Here is a 20,899-nt window from a genome sequence, read left to right as displayed (position 1 = left end):
TATAAATGGAAAACTGGAGAATATTTATATAATGCAGAAACATCTAATCATTCAATTCACTAGGAAGACCAAAATCTGACAAGCTATGTTTTTTGACAACCTGTATAACAAACACTAAAGGACAGGGTCACTTTTGGGTCTTTTGTAACAATGTGCATATTCAGGAAATATGGAATGTCACAACGACAAATACTAAGACTTCTCATGTGACCTTTATACCTAGTTATGGGCCCCAACATCTAGGTGTTCTGATGAAGGAAGCTAACAGAACCTAAGGTCTGTGGTCTTACTATAGCTGCTTTAATAGTCGCGGGGCCAAGGTGCTCATAAACTCTTAAAGTCAGTATAATTAAAAAGCATATGCTTTGACTTGGAAAGATGTACCCAGTATATGATTCATCGGGCAAAAAGATAAGAAGTGGTGTTTATTTTAAATTTCTGATATTAGGGTGGTGTTAATAGATGTTGATTGAGACATTCCCCCCAACACGGCTGCCATTCCTTCTTTTCGTGCCCTGAATGGTGGATTCCCAATGCACACAGAGACACAAGGTACTGTAGTAGAGCTAGTCAAATAGGTGAGGAAAAGCTTTAATTCTGGCTGGAGCTTTGACCATAATTCCATTGCAATAGTCCAGTAAGCTATACTGAGCCCTGGATTCCTTTTGCTCCAACCAGATTCTCTTCCCAAATTAACCCTCAGCTTGGCTGTAATGACCCTTTGAGGTTGGCCGATCTAATGATCACGTAACAGCACCTGAGCAAAAGGCAAATTATCTGCACAAGAGAACAGATTTGTCCCCTTTTGTGGGCTAGCCATGCCAGCCAATATGGGCAGTAGCGTGGCATGGGGAAGGGGATGAGGGTCTGCTTTACATCACCTTAGGGAAGGAGGAAATGGAAGAGAGACAGTGTGCATGTGGACAGTGGCTTTCTTACCCATTGAGATGTCCACTCATTCTCCTTATAGTGTGGCAGAATGCTGCCTTCTCTTTGGGGGGTAGAGTGAACTGGGGTAGAGTGGGGCATAGAAGAGGCTGTTCCTAGAAACCAGTCTTACATGCAATATTGTCTCATTTGTAAATCAAGAAGTACATTCAGGGGTGCCTGGGTGGCTCAGCTGTTAAGTGTCTGCCTTCGGTTCAGGTCATAATCCCAGGGTCCTGGGATCAAGCCCCGCATTGGGCTCCCTGCTCGGCGGGAAGCCTGCTTCTCCCTCTCACACTCCCCTTGCTTGTGTTCCCTCTCTCACTGGCTGTCTCTGTCAAATAAATAAAATCTTAAAAAAAAATGAAGTAGTACATTCAGTATTTACTTTACTTAAGTATGGTCTCTTACATGATGGTCCCAGAAATTTAATATTAATGTCCATAAAATCCTCTTTAGAATCACTATGCTTAATAAGGATAAGGTAGACCAATGTGTAATGACAGATCCATGCTAAATATAATGTGTGTGTGTTTCAAATAATAGCTAGAAGTAATTTTTACTATTTTTCAACATTTTATTGTGAAAATTTTCAAGCATACAGAAAATGTAAAAGAATTTTATGGTGAACACCTAGATTCTACCATTAACATTTAACTATACTTGTTTTTATCACCTGCTGATTCATCTGTCCATCAATCCGTCTTTTTTTATGCATTTCAAAGTAAATTGTGGACATTAATTAGTACACTGCCCCCTAAATACTCCAGCATGCATATTATTAATGAGAGTTCAATATTTTCTTACAGATTATTTTTCCTTTTGAGTCAAAATTGATTTACAATAAAATGCACATATCTTAAATAACCACTCACTGAATTTTGACTAATGGATACACCTGTGTAACCCTAACCTCTCTCAAGATGAAAAATGTTACAGGGGCGCCTGGGTGGCTCAGTTGTTAAGCATCTGCCTTCGGCCCAGGGCGTGATCCCACCGTTCTGGGATCGAGCCCCACATCAGGCTCCTCTGCTGGGAGCCTGCTTCTCCTCTCCCACTACCCCTGCTCGTGTTCCCTGTCTCACTGGCTATGTCTCTCTCTGTCAAATAAATAAATAAAATCTTAAAAAAAAAAAAAAAAAGATGAAAAATGTTACGGTCATCCTTAGAAGTATTTCATCCCCTTTCTGTCTGCCTCCTGCCCCTTCTAACAACCTTCTTTCCCTGGCAACCATTGTTCTGTTCCTCCCCCCCCCAGATTTGTTTTGCTTATTCTAGGTCCTCATATAAGTAGACTTCCAGAGTATGCACTCTCCTGGGTAAGGTTTCTATTATAAGCATAATGTTTTAGAGTGTTGTCAACATGCTATTGCATGTATTAGTAGTTTGCTCCTTTTTTATTGCTAAATGGTATTTGACTACATGGACATATTAGTTTATCTAGACTTTTACTGATGGACATCTGAGCTCTTTCCAGTTTTTGGCTATTATGAATAAAGCTTCCATAAATACTCTTGTACAAGTCTTTCTGTGGACATATATTCATTTCTCTTGGATTAATACCTGTGAGTAGTTTGCTGGCTCACAAAGTACATGTTTATTTTTAGTTTTATAAGAAACTGCCAGACCATTTTCTTAAGTGGTTGTACCACTTTACAGTCCTTCTAACATTGCATTAGAGTGCCAGTTGCTCATTATCCTCTCTGTTTGGTGCTGTCATCTTTTTAATTTTAGAAGTTCTTTTTTTTTTTTTTTTAAAGATTTTATATATTTATTTGAGAGAGAGAGAGAGAGATCCCGAGCAGTAGGAGGGGCAGAGGGAGAAGCTGAGCAGGAAGCCTGGGACTCCTGGGACTCCAGGATCATGACCTGAGCCAAACACAGATGCTTAACCAACTGAGCCACCCAGGTGCCCCTAATTTTAGAAGTTCTGATGGCTCTGGAGTAGTATCCATGGATGTGTTTTTATTTCAATTTTTGTACTTTGAACAAAATTTAAACAACTACCAGTGAATAACATCACACTCACGTACATACCACCCATCATTAACAAATGTTAACATGCTGTCTATTTGCTTAAAAAATTTATGAGAATTAAAACTTCATAGCTACGTATGATATTTCTTTAACAGGCCATTCCTCTCCCACCTTCCCTTTTAGGGGCAGACACTGTAATGAATTTGGTATCATCCTCCCTATATGCAACTTTATATATTGACTTCATGAATCCATAGTAATATGTAGTAGTGTTTTACTTTTTAATGACTCAGTTGATTTTAAATAAGTACAATAGAAACTTAGATGAAAGAGGTATACAATGAATAAAAGATCCCTTTCTACCCTTCTATCCTCCCACTTACAGACAATCTTAACCTATTCTTTGTGATTCCTTCTGGAAATGAAAAATGCATATACCAGTATATAAGTATACGTCCTTTAAAAAAAAAATAATATATATATACTACTATATATACATATATATACTACCACATATATATATATGGTAGTATAACATACACACTCTTCTGCACCTTTCTTCTTTCAATTAACATGTCTGGCACTCCTCCCATGTCACTACCTACAGAGATGCCTTATTCTTTCCAACAGCTGAGTGCCATGATATATGAGTAAGACAAGCACTGTTGTAACTGTACGTATCAATTTTAAGGCTTGTAAGATTCCAGAATTGTGAAAATTTAAAATACGAATCCTGAAATTGAGGGAAATATAATAACAAGAGTGTAGCCTGGGAGAATGTTATAGCAAACCCTGATACATCTCTGGGGGGGAGGTGGGATTACTGCATATATGCCCTCTCTACCTCACTCACTCCTATGCTATCAGAATCATGTTACACTAAGCTGTTACTTTCATAATCAGAAGGTAGCACTTCTACCTTGAAAGAAAGCCAGGCAGCAACTTTACTCTGTATCAGTATGGGATACAGGGGATTTCTGCCCCCAGGCAGTGTTAGCTTGAGTGCGCCTTGTTCACTGCAATGAATCTGCAGTTTTCAGCAGCACACTAGCTCTCCTCCCTGCCCCTCCCCATGAGACAACTGCCTGGGGCCAACCACCCATGCAACAGAACAAAACTCAGCAGTCATTCATACCCAAAACCAGAACCTGTAACCACTTGTTACCACCATTTAGTATTAACAATGAAATTATTCAGTGACGTGTTCCTGAAAATAAAACTTAGTATTGAGAAAAACTTTCAAATGTTAGTTCAAGCAAATGCCCCCCATGCATATACACATTTCATACACAGACTAAATGTGTATGCTTTCTATTTAACAAAGTTGTTTGATCTAACCAAATACTAACTCCCTACCAGCATGAAGTTGTTTTTTTTCCCTTTGGTGAAAACTTATGCTGCATTTTAGTCTTTGTGCTTCCCAAAGTAATAAATGGATGAGTTAAGAGTGGTGACTTATTTTTGGAATCTGACTTAGGGAGAAGCTCTACTTGAGAAAATAACATTCTCTGTTCTTTTCATGTTGCTAGAGACTCTGCACACTGACCAGGTAAATGTATTTTGACTGCTATTTTTTTGCTATTGCAGCTCTCTATAGAAGAAGCTCTTCCTTTTTCCTTAGACCTTTAAAAACAGGATTACCCTGAATATAATATACATATCTTATGTATTGTTTGAGTGGTATAATTGACAAATGAAATTGTATGATATTTAAGGAATATACTATATTTATGTCTCTTACATAGCAGTGTCTCCTGAGTTGAATGAAGACATTCTTTGTTCAAAAAAGTACATTTACTTTTATTTGTTGAAATAGGCTTACAGGTAAGAAGAAATATGAAAGGGGTGCTAAAACATCAGGAAGAAGTTCCTAAAGGTTGTACTCTCAAAAAACTTGTCTTCCTGTTTGGGAATTAATTGGGCCTTAACGAGGCGAGCCACTAGCCCTGGGGAACCATCACTGCTACGCTGTGCTGATGAGCTGGATGAGGCAGGATTTGGGCCTCCTTGACAGTCTCGTCTTGTGGCTTCCATGGCACCTCCCTGGTGTATTTGTTTCTATCCCCTATGTGTTTTTCCTGATTTATAATATTGGTGTTCACCAAGGCATGGACTTGGGATTTTCTCTTCTCTCTTTAGGCTCCTTTTCCTTCCAAAGACTAAATATCATCTGCTGTTACTGATGAGAAGAATAGTAGTCAGACTTAGCACTTAATGAGCACAATTATGAGGGTTTTTAAAATATATGTTCATTTATTTAATCTTCACATCAATCTATTTATTATCCCACTTTAGAAATAAGGAAACTGAGGCACAGACTTATGTAACTCATTAAATAACAGAGCTAGGATTCCAACCCAGGCAGTCTGACATGCGGGTCCTTAATTCCAAATCACTGTACTGTTACTCTCTTCCTCAGTCATTCCTGCATATTCACATATCCAAATGCCTTCCTGAAATCTCCCCTTGGGTACCTCATAGAAACCTCAGACTTGCTGTGTTCAACAGTGAATTTCTGATCTCTACACCCTAAACCAGTTCATTGTTCCATATATTCATAAATGGTACTACCATATATTTAATTGCTCAAGCCAGAAATAAGAAATAAGCAATTATAGTTAATAATAGAAAATAAAGGACATGCTGATTTTTGATATTTATAACCTATAATCAGGGAAATAAATTTTAAAGTATCTTTCTTAAAGGTAAATGGATTGTATGAATACTGTTATTCTCCATGTAAGTAGCATTTGAATTTATTTTCTTCTACAATAAATGACCTGCTTATTTTTAGGTATAGTAAAATTTTAAGATTTTATTCCTTATCTGACTAATATTGCTATCATTGCTGCAATTCAAAAAGATATCCCTAAAGATATCTTGATTTGGCATCTATCAAAAGGATTAAAAAAAGGATTTAATACAGTTGGGTTTTTTTTTAGTTGGTTCTATTTGACAGAACCTTTTAAAGCATGCCATTGTGTTAGCAACGGCCTACAAAAATAAACCTAATCCAAGCAGTTATGATTAGAGAATGTTCCCTGTGAGCATTTGCTTTGGAGATGTATGCTATTTCCAAGGGTATATATATGTCATCATTGTTTAAGATTTGATGTTCCCTACTATAAATTATAATTTTTTGTATGTGTCTCAAGTGAAACCTGTTGCCACATTCAATGAAGTTAACTATGAGGTATTTATTCAGGAAAAGTAATTGGTTATCTTGTAAGCTCTTCTGTTTAGTAACTTGTGATTTTATTTTTGATGCTGTATTTTAAGAACGAAGGTAGACATAGTTTAGATTTCCAATGCAAAAGGATTAAAGATTATACTTAATTTTGCATTTTCTTCAGAATAGGAAATCTTTACATTTTGGACAAGTGCGTACATCTAATTATACATGACATTAAGTAATTTCACCTATAAACCAGGTGGCAGAAGCTTTTACTGCATCTGTGACTAGATTCATAAATATCTGTTTATATTTTTTTAGATTATAAATGGATGTAATAGTCAAAGTAATTTCTTATTGAATTAATGCAGTGCAGATAAACTTTTACCCAAGCCTTTAAATTTCACTTGATTTATAATCCCCTAATTACTCTGTGCTAGGAACTGAGGTGAACTTTAGGGATATGGGGGAAAAACAAGATGAGTTACTCTTGTCTACGACTTCCAGAAAATTTGCAAGTACCCAGCTAATTTTTTGTGCAGTATGGAAAAAACTCTGATGGGGACAACTTTGTTCTATGGAGCTTACGTTCAGGGAAGTTTTACCTTACTTATGACTTAATGAAGAAGTTTGTCCTATTATTAAACACTGTTTAAATTCTTTTTTCTTAATGATTGTTCATATTCTGATAGATTCAGTAGATATGAAGAAGCCATTTGAAAGAAACAGGAATGGATGTCAAAGAATTGACAAAGGGGGTTAAGGAAAAAGGAAAAGACTGTCAGAGGATAAACCCAACACGAACACAGTATGTCAGGGGTGGACTCCATATGCATCACCTGTAGGAGTGATTGCTTGGTCGTCATGCATTTGACTTTTCAGCCAGTCCTGCTGGTGTGATTGGACAGTTTGGCAGAGTTTACACTGTGGTTTAATGCATCAGAGGAAAAAAATGGTCTCACTGTAGTATTGTGTCTGTATGTTATCTTTTAGGAAGATAGCAGCTTGTGAAGTAGGTGTTATCTGAGTTTTATAGATGTCGAAGCTCTACAGATTCTGAGGCTATTAAAGTAGAGCTCCGACCAATGCTGCTGGAGTTCAAGATTTCACATTCCAAGTTCTTTGACTACATCTGCTGGCAGTGGTTTTAGCAATGGACGTCTTGCTCCTGTAAGCTCATGAGTTATCTTGAAATGTGTGTCTTAACCTCTTTTCTTGAAGTCTTGTGACTTTAAGCAACTGCTTAGCACTCCTTGAAGGCAAAGACCATCCAAAATCCAGCAGTAGGCTGGGTATGCAGTAAAGGTCCTAGTTGAAGAAATGTACTCTAAGGGTTGGATAGAGGTTTAAATGACAAAGATAAACCAAACTACAGAATGGTGGTTGATTTCTAGGTATTTAGGCCTCTAAATTAATATTTTTAGCACAGTCTTTTTTTTTTTTTTAAAAGATTTTATTTATTTGAGAGAGTGAGCAAGCATGAGCAGTGGGGGCAGGGGAGAGGGTTCAGAGGGAGAGGGACCTTGGGATCATGACCTGAGCCTTAGGCAGATGCTTAACCACCTGAGCCACCCAGGTCCCCCTAGCATAGTATGTCTTAATTATTAAGTTCCCTGTTGATAAATATGTCACTTAATGAAGTGAAGTTTTTATCTTACTTTGGCTATCCTATTTTATTTGGTACTTTTAAATGACTACAGACTTCCCTTATAACCTCATTCGCCTCTCTAACTCTGTGGATAAAGAAAAAAATCATTTGAGAGATTGTAGATGTATTCTAGCACAAACTAATGAATACACATTTCAGAATATTCAATCATATATTAATGAGGGGTTATATTTCATCATAAAGAGCAGAAGAGTGAAACAAGTAGGGAGAAATTTTGATCATAATAAAGATAGAAGCCAATAAAAATTGGCTATTTTCTCCAAAGTACAATAGATAGTAACCAAATGGTGGAACACTGGGTTGGGAGTCAGGAAATGACTTTAGGTCTCTACTGTGCCTTGTATTGTGACCTTGGGCCTTTATTCCCAAGAGGGAGAAGTCTAGCTCTGATGTTCTATAGATCTAGAAGGCTGCTAGTGTCTACCCTTCTTTTCCACTTTATTGTGCGCTCAGCATGGATTACCATGAATTCATCACAAATCCTATATGTTATTAGAAATTCTAGTGAACAAATTGCAAAACCCAACCCAGAGTGGTTTTGTCTATATTATATTTTTAATAAAAGAAATCTGCAGTGTATTATTCATTTAAAAAGCACATGAAGATTGTGAGACTACGCATTTTTTTACATATAGCCCAAATTTAGCTAGCTTTAGTGAAAAACATGCCCTGAAATGAAATTGATTATGACATAATATTATGTCCTTTAAAAAAACTTTAAGAATACTTATAACTTAAATTATTCTGAAATGAAAGCTTCAAGAGCCTGAATCTATTTTTAATACGTGCGTTATAATCTGAAGTTGTCTGCTTTAATGCAATATTTTAGAAGGTATTAACATAAAAACTTGGAAAAATAAAATACATGTACTCAAATAGAAATAGAATTATGAATATAACATTTAAAATACTTTAATATATAAAGTTACTTTAGAAACTGAATCTTATCCCTTAACGATTTTGGTCACTGTTTATATAGTGCTATGAAAAAGTTTGGCAGCTGAAGAACAGAATGTTGTCCCTTTTTAGAATGGTGTTATAGCAGACATACAGGGAGAGTCACATTTGTCAGGGCAAAGGTTATTAGAATTCTATTTTAAGTTACAGTGTGGATGATAAATGCACCAAGCTTATCTTCTCAATTACCAAATATATTCATGTAAATCTTTATTGTTTACTAAATGGAGAATACCTTCAGGAGAAATAAGAATAAAGAAGAAAACATGCTGCCTTGATTTAATTTTCAGTGATTGCTAAGTTTTGTGACTTCCTGTGCCTGGTGATTGAGTGTGTGTCGTCCATAACATATGAGCCAAGACCAGTCTCACTGGATGTAGAATGCTGGACATTCATGAGGGGCCACCCTGGAGAGGAAATTTATTTTAGAGCCTCTTGCTATCATTTTCATCAATTCTAAGCCCCACATTTTTTCACTTTTTAACATTTCTAAAACAGGAATATCTCTTATTAAAAAGGAGTTCTTAGCATTGTGTCTTGTTTAATTGGAAGCTTTTGTGTGTCTTATGATTGATGAGATTTTGGGATCTGTGAGAGACACTATTTATGCCTTGCTTCCTGGTCCTAACTTTACTCAAATTTTATGGTTATTTCGTTAATACAACGGCTTAAAATTTATACAGTTGATGTCCTCTTAGTGATCAAGTATGAGAGAATAAAATACTTTAAAATTTTATATTTGAAAGTTTACTAGGCATTCCACTGATTAAAAGCCAAAAAAAAAAAAAAATTGAACAAAATCCTATTTTGAGAAGAAAGGAAGAAGGAGGGAAGGAGAGTAGGAAGGAAGGGAGAGAGAAAAGAAAACATTATGCAAACCTTTCATGTCTGAAAATGACACCCAGCTTTCTCTGAAGCACAAGTGATTTTTGAAGTGACTCTTTGTCAGGAGTTAAGCATAATTATGAGTAAAGCAAGCAGGAATTTTGGAGTCACATGAAGTCGGGTATGCATATTAACTCTACCACTTCTGGTAATGTGACCTTGAAAGTATTTAACTTTTAGGGCCTCATTTCTCATAAATAAAATTATGATAACTCTACTTACCTGATAGTTGCTTAAAAATAATAAGCGGGTATAAGGAATGATAGTTACTCTTGCTATCATCTTTATCATTATTATTATGATTATTTGCTATGCAATATTAAACTCCTCCATGGAAAATTTTATTTAATTCAGCAATCATTGATTTGGGGACTTTACAGTATACAAGGAGCAGAAATATGAACTACAGTAATTTAGGTTTACTTGAAATGTATACATTTAAGAGGGATGTTATCATATACCTTCAGTGATTCTAGCTACACAGCTTACCCAAGAAGGAGGAAATTGATATAGACTCCACATTTACATTCATATATAAGTGGAAAGAGTTAGCTGCTCATTTACCTTTTTAAAAAGATGTTGCATGGTACTGTTATTTGATAATATATCATACATTTTCTATCTTTATTATTCAAGTGATAAGCACTCACCATTGCATAAACATTTATATAGCTTTTGATTTGTCATGAGCTTCTTCATGGACATTTGCTGGAATAATTTCCCCTTAATCTCTCACACTATCCTGTCTTTTTAGCCTAGCCTAATTAATTTCTATTCAACTTTTAGATTTCAGTTCAAAGTCACCCTCTCAGAAGAGCCTTCCAGGATATCCCACATTTATACTCCTTGTAACTCATACCTATACCATGTGTCACAGTTTGCAGTTTTGTGTTTATGTATTTGATGGACGTCTTTTTCCCACTAGGTTCTGTGAAGGTAGGGACCACATCTGATTTTTCCTCACTGTTGCACTCCCAAGACCTAAAACAGTGTCTGGAACATTTTTGCACTAAATAAATATTTAATATGATATTTTCATTACTCAGTGTCATTTATATATGGAAGTAAATTAGAATTTTCGAGCCCAGTAATTTGATGAAAGTTTCAGAATAAAGATCTATATGATTAAACATTTATTGAACATCTGCTTTGTGTGCAAATGTTGTATTTGTAACTGAATGAGTTACAAAGTAAATAAAAGAGGAACTGACTACCTAGGAACCAAGGTAAAGCTAGGACTTGCATTTTGGAGTCATCTCTATCCAGGCATCTGACATTTACTTGCATCTCCATGTTCTATATCAAAGAAAATATTTTCTTTACCACCCATATGTTCTTACAAAAAAATCGCCATTTAGATACTCACTGGAAATTATCCTTGCTTTTAGTATTGCTGGCAGACAAAAACACCTGTGCTGACTAGGGTAACAGTTGCCTAAAGGATTTCCTGGACAGTTAAATTCTTCCTAAGTTTAGCTTAGGTTTCAATTTTATCTCCCCCACCCCTAATGTTAGTTTCTTTCAATATTGTCTCACTGTAAATGTGAAGTTATATGCTCTGTGTGTGTGTATTTATGAGAGAGTGGGAAAGGGGGAGATATATGAGACATGTAAAGAAAAGATTAAAATCTTTAAAATCTTACTCATTGGGAAAATAAGAGCATCACTGACTTTCAGAAAAAAATATTTCTGCAAAATACAGGTAAACAGAGAGTCAAAATTATAAAATCTGGTGTGTATAGATATGGAACTCATCCACCAGAAATCACTTTTCTTAATCCAAAACTGAACTACTGAGATAAATTGAAGTATTTTAACATAGGAATGAGATCTAAGTTTCTTTTGGTTTACTATACTCCAAACTTTACTATGCTTCAAAACTTAAAAGTTTTGAAAAGCCTTTTATCTAAATACTCCAAACATATAATTCTGTTTATATTTCTCTTTTTTTAATAGTTCTTCTTTCTTAAAGAAAAATGATAGAAAATGTGTATTAGCTCATATTTATCAATTTTTATTGTTTACTTGATAAATTAAGCAGTCATCACCTTCCCTTTCCTTCCAGCTTATTAATGATATATAAAAAGTATATAAATGTATTTATTTCTCCAGATGCTTTTGAATTGGTCACATGCATTTTTAAGTGAAAATTTTTTTCTCAACTTTTTTAAAATCCTATTTTCAAGTCTTTCCTCCAAATGGCTTTTGATCATTTGCCCAAATCAAGTTAACTCACAAAGGATGATTTGCCATATCACTTGGAAATGGTCTAGCCAGTATATGTGGCTGTCCACCAGGGATGGTAACTAAGCAATATTTACATTGACAGCAGATTGAACTGCATGAATGACTATTAATTTATTTATTCTAACATATTCCAACAAGGATTTAATTCAACAGATGTTTATGTTCACCCAATATATGGCACTTACTGTTTTTGATACTTGAGATATGTCAGTGAACAAAACAGATAAAGATCTCTGTTTGCCCTCGTGGAGCTTACATTTTAATGGAGAGAGACAAGACAATGACCTCATACTGAGCAAATGATGTAATATGTGGAGGAAGGAAAAACAGAGCAGGGTTAGGGAGATGAAGGCTGTCTGTGGGGAGGGGTAGATGGCAGATTAGTAGGGTAGTCCAGTAAGCCTGATTGAGAAGGTATCATTTAAATGAAGGCTTGACTCTCTCTCTCTCTCTTTTTTTTTTTTTTTTAACTTTTTGAGAAACTTCCATACTGTTTTCCACAGTGGCTACACCAGTTTGCACTCCCACCAACAGGGTAAGAGGGTTCTCCTTTCTCCACATCCTCACCAACATCTCTTGTTTCTCGTGTTGTTGATTTTAGCCATTCTGACATGTGTGAGGTGACATCTCATCATGATTTTCATTTGTATTTCCCTGATGATGAGTGATGTTGAGCATCTTTTCATGTGTCTTTTGGCCATCTGGATGTCTTCTTTGGAAATGAAACCTTTTTGAGGAACCTCCATACTGTTTTCCAGAATGGCTGCACCCCTTTGCATTTCCACTAGTGGTGTAAGGGAGTTCCCCTTTCTCTGCAGCCTTGCCAACATCTGTTTTTCCTGTGTCGTTAATTTTAGCCATTCTGATAGGTATGAGGTGGTATCTCATTGTAGTTTTGATTTGTATTTCCCTGATGATGAATGATATCGAGCCTCTTTTCATGTGTCTGTTAGCCATCTGGGTGTCTTCTTTGGAAATGTATCTATTCATATCTTCTGCCCATTTCTTAACTGGTTTTTTGGGTGTTGAGTTTGGTAAGTTCTTTATAGATTTTGGATACTAAACCTTTATCTAAAACATCACTTGCAAATATCTTCTCCCATTCCGTCAGCTGCCTTTTAGTTTTGTTGATTGTTTCCTTCTCTGTGCAGAAGCTTTTTACCTTGATGAAGTCCCAATAGTTCATTTTTGCTTTTGTTTCCCTTGCCTCGGGAGACGTGTCTAGCAAGAAGTTGCTATGGCCTAGGTCAAAGAGGTTGCTGCTTGTGTTCTTCTCTAGGATTTTGGTAGATTCCTGTCTTACTTTTAGGTCTTTCATCCATTTTGAATTTATTTTTGTGTATGGTGTAAGAAAGTAGTCCAGTTTCATTCTTCTGCATGTCACCGTCCAGTTTTCCCAATGCCATTTGTTGAGACTTTTTTTCCATTGGATATTCTTACCTCCTTTGTCAAAGAAAAGTTAAAAATAGAACTACCCTACTATCCAGCAATTGCATTAGTAGGTATCTATCCAAAGGATACAAAAATGCTGATTCGAAGGGACACGTGTCTAATTTCCAAATTATGGAAAGAGCCCAAATGTCCATTGACCGAAGAATGGATAAAGATGAGGTATATATGTAAAATGGAATATTACTCAGGCGATCAAAAAGAATGAAATCTTGCCATTTGCAACAACATGAATGGAACCAAAGTGTATTATGCTAAGTGAAATAAGTCAGTCAGAGAAAGACCAAAAATATGATTTCACTCATATGTGGAATTTAAGAAACAAAACAGATGAACGTAGGGAAAGGAAAGGAAAACTAAAATGAGATAAAAACAGAGAGGGAGGCAAACCATAAGGAGCTCTTAACTATAGAGGACAAACTGAGGGTTACTGGAGGGAGGTGGGTGGGCAGATGGATTAAATGGGTGATGGACATTAAGGAGGACACTTGTTGGGTACGTGATGAATCACTAAATTCTCCTGAAACCAATACTACACTATATGTCAACTTAGATTTAAAGAAAAAGAAAGAAAAGAAAGAAAGAAAGAATGAAAGAAAGAAAGACAGACTTGACTCATACATAGAGGAAAATGTTTTGAAGGGATTTTCATGGCCATTTAAAGAAGTGAAATAAATGGAGGGAAGACTCTGGTTAACTTATAATTCTGCCAGAGAGTCAAAGGGAGTATGCCTCTAGGCTTATTATTTTTAACACTTTCGTCTTTAAGGTGTAGTATTTTACAACTTTCCTTTGAGGAACAAAAAACTGGCAATTATTTTGTTATGGAAGAAACAAACAACTCATAAGGCTTTTAAGTCTAAAATATATTTTCATCCTCTGTGCGTTCTTATAACAAATATGTCTTCTGCAAGTGGCCTATAATTAGACAACAAAATATAATTCTCCCTTAGGGATAAAAGATAAACTATAATAGGCCAAGGTTTAAAAGAAATGTGGGAAAGTATCTCTCAACTATAGAATTTCTAAATATCATAGCCCCTTGGGAAGGAGTGTCTTACTCAAAAGTTTCCAATATCTGTTCCAACAAGAAAAGTGATGCTGAACTTTGCAAATATACCTGCACTTGAAATACTGCATCAGCACACCCAGTATAAACTGACCTTTTTTGCTTTAGAACCATCACCTACCATTTATAATTTAGTCATGAACCAAGACTGCCATTCAGGAAAACTGATATTATGATGGGCTCTTCTCTGATATTTATTTTCTCTTTTGAAACTATGGACACCCTCTTACGAGAAGTAGCCCTTCCTTGGACTTTAGCATATGGTCTGACTTGACCTTTCCACTAAAAAAGCCCTCCTGGCATTAGAGGCCCTGGGTAGAAGGGTTACAGCTGGGTTTGCTTTAAGACACTTTTGGCCATTGCAGGAAAAGTCTATTTGTGCATATTTTGGGATGAACTTAGCATATTAGGGTTTATCACATCCAGACGTAATCTTTTGTGATAGAAGAACTGGCACATATCCTTAAGTTTAAACATGACTTCCTTCATTTTTTATTTTGTTGTTGTTCAGACTTCTTTCAAATCAGTTTTTCTCTTCTGTTTCTCCCTCCTTATCAGTCATTAAACAAATATTTTTTTGAGAATTTAATCTGTAATTAAGGCCCTGGGGATCAGTGGTGAATCTGAAGCTTACATGTAGTATTAAGGAGTAAATTTTTTTTTAAGTTAGAAGTTCACTGTGGGGTGCCTGGGTATCTCAGTTAAGCATCCAACTCTTGATTTCAGTTCAAGTCATGACCTCAGGGTTTTAAGATCGAGTCCCATGTTGGGCTCTGTGCTGGGCATGAAGCCTGCTTGGAATTCTTTGTCTCCCTTTCCCGTTCCTCCCCACTGCCTCTTAAAAAATTACTTTAAAAATTAGAACTAAAATATTCAAACATCTTTTGAGTTTATGTTTTAGAGTTTTATGAACTGAATAAAATACAAGAGATGATGAAACAAATTCTAGAAATCTCTCATATTACTTATAAAACATGATAGAATTCACTAATTTAGGGGCGCCTGGGTAGCGCAGTCGTTAAAGCGTCTGCCTTCGGCTCAGGGCGTGATCCCGGCGTGCCGGGATCGAGTCCCACATCAGGCTCCTCCGCTGTGAGCCTGCTTCTTCCTCTCCCACTCCCCCTGCTTGTGTTCCCTCTCTCGCTGGCTGTCTCTATCTCTGTCGAATAAATAAATAAAATCTTTAAAAAAAAAAAAAAAAAAAAAAAAAAAAAAAAAAAAAAGAATTCACTAATTTATAAGCAGCTTTCAAAACCTATGCCAAATGTACTGTTTTTCTAAAGACATCATTTATTTACTGAATGGCAAAATCTCTTAACTATCTTCTGTCAGAATTGTTACCATATTGTATAACAACTCATTTGAGGTGTATGTGGTTGTGTGTGTGTGTGCACACATGGGCGTGCACATGTGTATCTTAAACATGGCCATTCGGGATGTACCTAGCTTTGAAGGCTCTCCACGACATTAGTCCAGCTTTCCTCTTTATCTCCCTTCATCTCAGCTGATTTAGGCTACTTGCCTACTAGCTACCAACATACCCAAGTTTTCCTCCTGTGTTACACTATTCTTACTGATTAGAATTGTCTTTGTCAGTCAGCAAAAATATAACTCCTCATAATTACTCATCTTTTCCTTGAAAGAAGCTTTCATTGACCACCTCCCCCCACCATAAGTGATTTTTTCTTTTATTAGCGCCCTTGGCTTAAGCACCTATCATGAACTGCCCTAAGTTTATGGCAGTATATTTGTGAGTACCTGATAGATATTTTGTTTGTTCATTCAAAAACTGTTGACTGCCCACTCTTTCAGATATTGTGCCCTAGGATATATAACAATAAACACGTTAGACTTGTGAGTCACGGATCTGAGAATTTACTAGTGACACTGAAAAGTAAAGCTTTTGATGATGAGTGCTGTCAGGCACAAGATAATATGGGAACATACAGCTGAAATGTCTAAGACAGTCCGAGACTGGTTCCAGTTTAGACAAGGTCTCTGCCAAGTCAGGAGGAGAAAGGGACACCCCTTCCCTTGTAACAGGAGAGGGAGAGAAAGGAAAATATTAAGTGGATGCAGTTAAATTAGTGGTGGAAAGTCAAGGGAGTTCCTCTCCGAGGTCTTCTATTTTCTTTTTGAACAAGGAGACAAAATGATCTGCTAAGGAGGTGGAAAGAGAGCTTATTTGGAGATTGAAAAGGTATAAAGCAGCTCCTATAGAGAAAGAGGAAGAGAAATGACAGGAGACATTTAATAGTTATCAGGGAGCACCGAGGGCTTGGTTTAAATCATAGACCATGAAGAATGGTGCCTTTCTCTGAAACTGTAGGCTTTTCTATAGGAGCAATCTGCAAAGCAGTTTCTGTATCTATAGCACAGAGAAGGCAAATGGGTGGAGTAAATGAGAATTCAAGCTGTAGCCCTGCAATTTATTGGACAAGTCACTTTCCATCACTGACCTTCCATTCCTTTCTGAACCCATGGATGGTAATTCCCGCTCTGAAGGTTGGTAGTATCTCAACATCAAATTGGTATTTTTATATATTTGAAAGCATTTTAAACTACGAATTATACTAGATAATAGTTATGATCTTACCTATAGGTTTGAATCAGTAAAATTTTTTAGAATTTTCCGTGCTGGATGCACAAAATGATACCAAACACTCCCCCTCCCCATGAAAAGGACCCATTTCCAAATTAAAAAGATGTTCAAATCCAATGTAAGCTCTAAGATATCTGTAAGAATAAATAGGCTAACAATGATGTTGAAGAGAAAAAAAACTGAAAATGAAGTGCACTCTAATAAGAGGATACTTTTCTGGAAATATGAAAACACAAAGTTTTAGATTTACAAAGGCGAACTAAAAACATCTATAGGAAGTATAAGTATATGCTTAGAATTATTACAATGCATTGAATGTTTTTATTATCAGGCTCTGTTTCTTTTCAGAAGGTGCATAACATTTTTAAAAGGCATTCAGAAAATATTCTTTCATGCTGTATTTATTATTTTAAAAAGTCAAACAAAACACTGCTGCTGTTTAGAAAATGTGTGTACAGTAAGTAGCCTACTGTCCTGTTCCCTTTCTTTCCATGTAGACTGACCGAATGTCATATATGGCAAGACTAAAGATAGAAAACACATACAAGCTGCTTCTTACTTCTCTTTCCTATGAAAATGTCTTTAGTAAGTGCACTTGATACAGACTCTCTTTTCATTCTAGCTTCTGGGCATAATCCTCTGGAATCTAACCCTGCTTGCCTTCCAGCATGTCTAATAGTCTGCATGTTTAACATTTTTAAAGGGTAGTTGTTCATCACAGGTTCTGGATGAACATTTCCATGCTTCTACTTACACCCCCCTCAATTAATCCAAGTTATCAACTGACCTCTTCTTGATATAGAGCCAAAAAATAAGCAGTACCCCAAACCCAAGAGGTAGCTGCATGCCAAAATGCATTTGACAGTATGAAACTATTGCTGCTAGGGATACCTGTTTATTAGTGATTTACTGGAGACTGTAATTGATGTTGAATGTGACCCTTTATCAAGCCATCTTACTTCCGCAGGTCATCTTACTTTAAAACTTTTGATCTGATTTAAGACCCACATAAGCAAAAATTTCTCTCCCCTTACCAGTAGCTATTAAGCTGAAGTATTTCCTTCAGGCACTAAGTGAAGTAGACTGTTGGTCATGTTGGGACAACTGTATATAGTCCAGGAGACTGATTACTTTCTTTGACTCCTCTATTGAAGGACATAAAGGGAGAAAAAAGGGAAGAGAAGTCTGTTTTAAAAATGGAAATATGTTTTTTTTTTCTAAATTGTTAAACAAGTATTAAGACAAGGGAAAGTAGGTAGTTAAAGAATTTGTGTATATGTATTAGAACTTCTGGAACTCTTACTTAGAACTCTGGTGCTGAAAAATAAGGAGGCGGGTAGTGGGGCAATATGAGACAGTTTTCACCCAGCAATACCAGGATATGGGCAAGTGCAACCTTCCTAAAGTCAAGGTGTTCCTGAACTCTCAGATGCTGCCTCTCTGTCCTATTCCTCCCTTCATCCACACCACTGCCTGTGATTTGATGGCCCAACAGGAAGGTAGATGTTTGCTTTAGAAAATAATTTCTAGGGGAGCCCAGGTAGTGCAGTCAAGTGTCCGACTCTTGGTTTCGGCTCAGGTTGTGATCCTCATGGTCATGAGATCGAGCCCCACGTTGGCTATGCTCAGCGAGGAGTCCTCTTAGGATTCTCTCTCTCCCTCTCCCCTCTGCGTGCATGTTCTCTCTCTCTAAAATAAAAAATCTAAAAAGGAAAGAATTTCTCCATCACAGTGTATTGCTGAACTCCATGATGCAAGCTTCACTGACTTTGCTTTGTTAATTTTGGCCTTTAATGTGAATATGGCAAGCAGGAAGTGGACACTGGCCATGGGAGCATTTGCATCCTCCGGCCCTTCCCCAGGTCGTCTTTAGGTTGCCCTATACTTTGGGGTGGCGTATTTTCCTACATATAGTCAAGGAAAAGTTGGTAAGGGATTAGAAAGTTAAAATGAGTTTTTCTTGGGGTGCGTGGGTGGTTCAGTCAGTTAAGCATCTGCCTTCGGCTCAGGTCATGATTTCTGGGTCCTGGGATCGAGCCCCACATCTGGCTTCCTGGTCTGTGGGGTGTCCGCTTCTCTTTTTCTCTCTCCCTCCCTCTGACTCTCCCCACTGCTTGTTCTCTCACTCTCTCAAATAAGTAAATAAAATCTTTAAAAAATAAAATAAGTTTTTCTTGGCTATTATTTTCATTAATTTTGACAAATTCTGTAATTTCTATACAATATATGCTTAAGGTAGCCTGTATTTCATGTTTTTTATTTTGTTTCATCCAGAATATTTTAAACCATTATTTAATTTTTTTAGGAGTATAGGTTTCTTAATTTTGTGAGTAATAGCTGACATCAGTTTAGTTAAATGTTATTAGAGTTACATAAAATGAATATAGCATCATTGAGTATTTTATTACCTACCAAGTAAATTATATAGTTTTGTTTTAATTTTTAGTTGCACAGTGCCATCTACTGGATCTTTGCTACAAAACACCCTCATATTTTCTTACTTGTCCTGATTTGGTTATAATCAGCTTTTAATATTGAGGTGCTTTCTGGTATTCATCTTTTATCTAAAAGAGAGACTATCTAGCAAGACCTGTGTATTCAGACTTTTCTTAGATATATAGGTGCCAAAGCAAAGCACATAGGCTACAAATCATAACAGTTCTTCACTTGGGATCTTTCAACATTGTACTTCATTTTCTTTGAGTATCTATTTTTGCTTTGGGAATACAATCCAAATAGCTTAACATTGCCTTTTAAGCTAAAGAAAGCTTTTACTAATGATTATTTCACAACTATTCTTTCTATTCCTACCTTATTCTTTTAATTGCATATTTGCATGCCTGTTTATTTAATGTCTTTTCTATCCTGGCAGACTGAATGCCCGACCAAGGCACATAATGTACTCAGCACCTACTGTACAAATGTTGACGTTACCTGAGAGAATGGCAGGCATACTTGGAAAACTGATAATATGTTAATATAAGAAAATTTTAAAAATTGTAGTGGTAGTGCCAAGGAGTTATTGATTGATACATCTTGTTGTCTACTCCTTTTACTTGGAAAAATAACCCAAAAGTTTTTTGTTTTGTTTTTAAATCACTTATATCGTTTGAACACTGAACCTCATTTCTCAGTGGGTTATAATCTTTCTTTCTTGGAGCATCACAAAAAAGACATTTTATTCAATTGAAGCATCTTAATTAAAATTAGCATCAATAAAGGACAAGCATAGCCCTGGTAATCCAAAACTACAAGCAAAAGATTCAAATATTATTCTTCCTCTTCCTTCCTCAACTTCCCCATCACTTCTGTGTTGTATAAATTCATGCCACATGGGACCACAGCCAAGAATAGCCAGATGAGGTTTTTAGAGCCAGTCTCTTCATCCTTTCACTTTTTTCATTTAAGAGAACAGAAAAGAAAGAGCAGACAGGAATATACTAGAGGCCAGAAGATTAAAGCACATTTATAAACAAAATTATAAAATCTGAAAATGTGTGTGAAGTAAATATGATATAATTGTCCTTGGTAAGGAAAAAAAACTTAGAGGTTTTTTTGGGAAGTAATTTGATTTTTTTAAATGTGTGTACAGTAAAGTTGAACTCAGAAGAAAAGTGAGATTAGCTATTTATGAGCTCATGCAGACTACTGTAGAACAGATAAGCAGACATCTGGAGAGAGCAAAGAAAATCTCTGATAGTTTTCAACATGGCCTGAGAGAGATGAAATAAGGCAGTAGAAACCCTTGTCCTGTTGCCCCAAAAGAAAATGTAAACAGTTTAAAAGCTTTTAACATTCTTTGCTGTCACCTCAATTGTCTGAAGACCTTACTTACCTATCCATCATCCAGTTTCCAAAAGACTGAAAATAGAAAAGATGTAAGTGTATTTAACAACCTAGATACACTCACTACTTGACTCCAGTTTATTACTAGACATTCGTTTT

At 36.2% G+C, this 20,899-nt stretch overlaps 1 protein-coding gene across 4 annotated transcripts in view; it reads left to right on the top strand.

Moving 5' to 3' along the window:
- The window catches only part of SEC24D (SEC24 homolog D, COPII coat complex component), a 98,972-nt gene that overhangs the window by 31,520 nt on the left and 46,553 nt on the right, over nt 1-20,899 (top strand). The gene's annotated exons all lie outside the window — the stretch shown is intronic.

The sequence above is a fragment of the Ursus arctos genome, unplaced genomic scaffold, assembly GCF_023065955.2.
Source record: "Ursus arctos isolate Adak ecotype North America unplaced genomic scaffold, UrsArc2.0 scaffold_11, whole genome shotgun sequence".
Classification (NCBI taxonomy): domain Eukaryota; kingdom Metazoa; phylum Chordata; class Mammalia; order Carnivora; family Ursidae; genus Ursus; species Ursus arctos.
The sequence above is the reverse complement of the archived record's forward strand: the minus strand, read 5'-3'. Positions and strand labels throughout refer to the sequence as shown.